Source organism: Mandrillus leucophaeus, unplaced genomic scaffold (genome assembly GCF_000951045.1).
Source record: "Mandrillus leucophaeus isolate KB7577 unplaced genomic scaffold, Mleu.le_1.0 Scaffold295, whole genome shotgun sequence".
Lineage (NCBI taxonomy): Eukaryota > Metazoa > Chordata > Mammalia > Primates > Cercopithecidae > Mandrillus > Mandrillus leucophaeus.
In genome coordinates this window covers 1-5,985 of record NW_012103087.1, presented here as the reverse complement: position 1 = coordinate 5,985, position 5,985 = coordinate 1, and the positions used below count along the sequence as shown (strand labels likewise).

At 40.9% G+C, this 5,985-nt stretch overlaps 1 pseudogene; it reads left to right on the top strand.

Annotated features, from left to right (window-relative positions):
• The first annotated feature begins 1,088 nt into the window (after window positions 1–1,088).
• Window positions 1,089–3,558, top strand: LOC105543958 (annotated as a pseudogene).
• Window positions 3,559–5,985: the final 2,427 nt, after the last annotated feature.

The window sequence follows — 5,985 nt, the reverse complement described above, 5'->3', positions numbered from 1 at the left end:
TAAAAATAAAATAACTTCCTCAATCTGTTAAAGGGCATATATGAAAAATCTATAGCTAACATCATATCAAATGGCAAAAAATTGAATCTTTTTCCCCTAAAAGTGAGAACAAGACAAGAATATTTATTCTCTCCACCTTTATACAACATTGTACTTAACATTATTCAGGGCAGGCCAGGTGCGGTGGCTCATGCCTTCCAGCACTTTTGGAGGCCAAGGTGAGTGGATCACTTGAAGTCAGGAATTGGAGACCAGCCTGGCCAACATGGTGAAACCCCATCTCTACTAAAAATACAAAAATTAGCCAAGCATGGTGGTGGGCCCCTGTAATTCCAGCTATTCGGGAGGCTGAGGCAGGAGAATTGCTTTAACACAGGAGGTGGAGGTTGTGGTGAGCCGAGATCTCACCACTGCACTCCAGCCTGGGTGACAGAGCGAGACTCAGTCTAAAAAAAAAAAAGGAAAAATAAATAAAAAGGCATCCAGACTGAAAAGAAGTAAAGCAATCTCTGTTTGCAGATGATATGATCTTAGAAATAGAAAATCCCAAGGAATTCACTAAAAATCTACTAGAACTAATAAATGAGTTCAGCAAGGTTACAGGACACAAGATCAACATACCAAAAGTATTGTATTTATATATACTAGCAATAAACAAACTGAACATAAAATTAAGAATCATTTTTTTAAAAAATAAGGCATTTAGGGATAAACTTCTCAAAAGATGTGCAACACTTGTATACTGAAAACTAAAAAACATTGTTGAAAAAAATTAAAGAAGATCTAAATAAATGGAAAGATAAGCTATACCATGTTTAAGATTTGGAAAGCTTAAATCCTGTGAAGATGCCAGTACTCCCCAAATTGATCTACAGATTCAATGCAATCTGTATCAAAATCTTGGCTGCCTTTTTTTTTTTTTTTTTTGCAGAAATTGACAAGCTGATTCTAAAATTCATATAGAAATTCAAGAGGCCTGCATGCTTTAGCATCCTGGTGCTGCTATACTGCAGAGCCCGTGTGGTCCCTTAGCCAAGCCGCCTGAGGAAACCCAGACCCAAAACCAACCGATGGAGGAAGAAGAGGTTGAGATGTTTGCCTTTCAAGCAGAAGCTGTCCAGTTGATGTCACTGATCATCAATACTTTCTACTTGAACAAAGAAACCTTTCTGAGAGAGTCATTTCAGCTTTTTTTTTTTTTTTTAGCTTTTTATTTTTATTTTGGACACAGCATCTCACTCTGTCACCCAGTCTGAAATGCAGTGGGGTGATCTCAGCTCACTGCAGCCTCCACCTCCCACGCTCAAGTGATTCTCATACCTCAGCCCCTGACTAGCTGGGACCATAGGCATGTCCGTCATGCCTGTATAACTTTCTGTATTTTGGGTAGAGACGGGGTCTCACCATATTGCCCAGGGGAGTTTCACCATATTACCCAGGCTGCTATTGAACTCCTGATCTCAAGCGATCCACCCACCGTGGCCTCCCAAAGTGCTGGGATTACAGGAGTGAGCCACAGTGCCTGGCTCAAGAGAGCTCATTTCAAATTCATCAGATGTTTTGGACAAAATCTGATATGAAAGCTTGATGGATCCCAGTAAATTAGACTCTGGAAAAGAGCTCCACATTAATCTTATACCAAACAAACAAGATCAAACCCTTACTATTAGGGTACTGAAATTGGAATGGCCAAGGCTGACTCGATCAATAACCTTGGTACTGTCGCCAATCTGAGACCAAAGCATTCGTGGAAGTTTTCCAGGCTGGTATAGAATCTCTATGATTGGCCAGTTCGGTGCTGGTTTTTATTTTGCTTATTTGGTTGCCGAGAAAGTAACTGTGATCACAAAACATAAACATGAGCAGCATGCGTGGGAGTCCTCCTCAGGGGGATCACTCACAGTCAGGACTGACACAGTGAACCTAAGGGGCATGGAGCAAAGGGCACCCTGCACCTGAAAGAAGACCTAACTGAGTATTTGGAGGAAAGAAGAATGAAAGAGATTGTGAAGGAACATTCTCAGTTTATTGGCTATCCTATTACTCTTTCTGTGGAGAAGAAACGTGATAAAGAAGTCAGCGATGATGAGGCTGAAGAAAAGGAAGATAAGAGGAAGAAAAAGAAAAAGAGTCCAATGACAAACCTGAAATTGAAGATGTTGGTTCTGATGAAGAAGAAGAAAAGAAGGATAATGGCAAGAAGAAGAAGAAAAGTAAGGAAGAGTACATTAATCAAGAAAAGTACATTGATCAAGAATTCAACAAAACAAAGTCTACCTGGACCAGAAACCCTGACACTATGATTAATGAGGAGTATGGAGAGTTCCATCAGAGCTTGACCAATGACTGGGAGGATCATCTGGCGATGAAGCACTTTTCAGTTGAAGGACAGCTGGAATTTGGAAGAGTTCTTCTTTTTGTTTCAAGACGTGTCCTTTTGACCTATTTGAAAACAGAAAGAAAAAGAACAACATTCGGTTGTATGTATACAGAGTTTTCATCAAGGGTAACTGTGAGGAGCTAATCCCTGAATATCTGAACTTCATTAGAGGGGTGATGAACTCAGAGGATCTCGCTCTAAATGTTTTTTCTGAGATGTTGCAACAAAGCAACATTTTGAAAGTTATTAGGAAGAATTTGGTCAAAACATACTTAGAACTCTTTGCTGAACTGGCAGAGGATAAAAAGAACTACAAAAAGTTCTACGAGGAGTTCTCTAAAAACATAAAGCTTGGAATATATAGACTCTTAGAAGAAGCTTTCAGCACTGTGGAGATACTGCACATGTGCCTCTGATGATGAGATAGTTTATCTCATTGCGTTTTCCAGAATGAAGGCAAACCAGAAACATATCTACTACATCACAGGTGAGACCAAGGACCAGGTAGCCAACTCAGCCTTTGTGGAATGTCTTCAGAAGCGGCTTAGAAGTGATCTATATAATCGAGTCCATTGATGAGTACTGTGTCCAGCTGCTGAAGGAATTTGAGAGTAAGACTGTAGTGTCAGTTGCCAAAGAGGGTTTGGAACTTCTAGAAGATGAAGAAGAAAAAAAGAAACAGGAAGAGAAATAAACAGTTTGAGAACCTCTGCAAAATCATGAAAGACATGTTGGAGAAAAAGGTCAAAAAGGTGGTTGTGTCAAACTGGTGACATCCCCATGCTGTATTGTCACAAGCACATTTGGCTGGACAGCGAACATGGAAAGAATTATGAAAGCTCAAGCTCTAGGAGACGACTCAACAGTGGGCTACATGGCAGCAAAGAAACACCTGAAGATAAACCCTGACCATTCACGATTGAGACCTTAAGGCAAAAAGCAGAGGCCGATAAGAATGACAAGTCGGTGAAGGATCTGGTCATCTTGCTTTACAAAACTGCACTCCCATCTCCTGACTTCAGTCTGGAAGATCCTCAGACACATACAAGATCTATAGGATGATCAAACTTGGTCTGGGTATTAATGAAGATGATCCTACTGCTATAACTGAAGAAATGCCGCCCCTCAGAAGAGGTGATGACACATCATGCATGGAAGAAGTAGGCAGCTCTGGCTGAGGAATGACTTGTACACATGTTCAATACTCTATCTTCATTGTCTCCGATAATATATTTCCAAGGATTATTTTAGTTATTTTTGTTAACATTTAAAAAGTCTGTATAGTGGCCAGGCACGGTGGCTCACACCTGTAATACCAGCACTTTGGGAGGCTGAGGTGGGCAAATCACCTGAGGTCAGGAGTTCGAGACCAGTCTGGCCAACATGGCAAAACCCAATCTTTACTAAAAATACAAAATATTAGCCGGGTGTGGTGGTGTGCACATGTAATCCCAACTACTCAGGAGGCTGAGGCAGGAGAATCGTGTGAACCCAGGAGGTGGAGGTTGCTGTGAGCTGAGATCACTCCATTGCATTCCAGTCCGGGAGAAAGTGCGAGACTCTGTCTTAAAAAAACAAAAAATCTATATGGCATGATAATAACTACTTCAGGGGAAAGGTAAGATTTCTTTCTACTTCTAAGTGATTTTCTGATACTTTGGGCACTAAAACAGAGCTAGCAATGCTTTTCTAGTTTCACATTGGCTTATTTTAACAGATTGGGGTAATGTGTGTTGTAAGATGTATGTAGGCTGGGTGCGGTGGCTCATGCCTGTAATCCCAGTACTTTGGGAGGCCAAGGCGGGTGAATCACCTGAGGTCAGGAGTTTGAGACCAGCCTGGCCAACATGGCAAAACCTCGTCTCTACTAAAAATACAAAAATTAGCTGGGTGTGATGGCAGGTGCCTATAATCCCAGTTACTTGGGAGGCTGAAGCAGGAGAATCATTTGAACCTGGGAGGTGGAGGTTGCAGTGAGCCAAGATCATGCCACTGTACTCTAGCCTGAGGGACACAGCGAGACTCCATCTCAAAAAAAATAAAATAAAATAAAAAAATAAAAAGATGTTTGTAATCTAACATTAACTTTGTGATCTAAAGTATTTAGCTATCAAGCCAAATTCCTTAGTAGGCCAAATCTTCTGTCATTGAAGTGTTCTGAGAAATACCTTGGTGTTTAGAGGAAAAGTATTTGTTACATCTTCTAAGATCTACTTTTTAAACTTTTCATTCTCTAGTTGCCAATTCTGCATATACTTGTCCTCTAGAAACACATTAAACTGAAGCAACTTGATGGAAGGAACTCTCCACAGAGCTTGTTTTTCCAAAGCAAAATATTGTTTGCAGGAGCAAAATTATAAGCCTACCTAGGCATATTGTAAAGCTGTTCAGAAATAACCCAGAGCGAGGCTTGTGAATGGAACTGTAGTACCCAAGTCACATTCTGCTTAAAAAGGTTGTAACAAATACAGATGAGTTTAAAAGAAAAAAAAAGACAAATGCAAGAGGCCCAGAATAATCAAAACAATCCTGGAGCAAAACACAGTTGGTAGACTCACACTTCCTCATTTCAAAACTTACTGCATGTCAGGCATGGTGGCTCATGCCTGTAATCCCAGCACTTTGGGAGGCCGAGGTGAGAGGATCACCTGAGGTCAGGAGTTCAAGACCAGCCCAGCCAAAGTAGCAAAACCCCATCTCTACTAAAAATACAAAAATTAGTTGAGCATGGTGACATGTGCCTGTAATCCCAACTACTCGGGAGGCTGAGGAAGGAGAATCGCTCGAACCCGGGAGGTGGAAGTTGCAGTGAGCCGAGATCGCGCCACTGCACTCCAGCCTGAGAGACAGCAAGACTCCATCTCAAAAACAAAAACACACAGACAAACAAAAAACAACAACAACAACAAAAACTTACTACAAAGATATTGTAATCAAGATAGTGTGATACTGGCATAAGGATACACATATAAGTCAATGAAATTCAAATGGAGAGTTCATAAATAAACCCTAACATTTATGGTCAATTTATTTTCTTTAAAGGGGACAAAATAATTCAATAATAAAAAGAATAGTTTTTTTCAGCAAATGATGCTTAGACAACTGGATATCCACATGCAGAAGAATATCTTTGGACCCCTATCCCTCACACCATACACAAAATTAACTCAAAGTGGATCATGGTCCTAAACATAGGAACTAAAACTCTCAGAAGAAAACATAGCAGCTAATCTTCATGATCTTGGGGTGGGCTATGATTTCTTATATATGACTGTTAAAAGGACAAATGATTAAAAAAAGAAAGATAGATAAGCCTGGGCATGGTGGCTCACGCCTGTAATCCAAGCACTTTGAAAGGCCTAGGTGGGCGGATCACCTGAGGTTAGGAGTTTGAGGCCAGCCCGACCAACACAGAGAAACCTTGTCTCTACTAAAAATACAAAATTAGCCAGGCATGGTGGCGCATAACTATAATCCCAGCTACTCGGGAGGCTGAGGCAGGAGAATCGCTTGAACCCGAGAGGCAGAGGTTGTGGTGAGCCGAGATTACACCATTGCACTCCAGCCTGGGCAACAAGAGCCAAACACCACATCTCAAAAAAAAA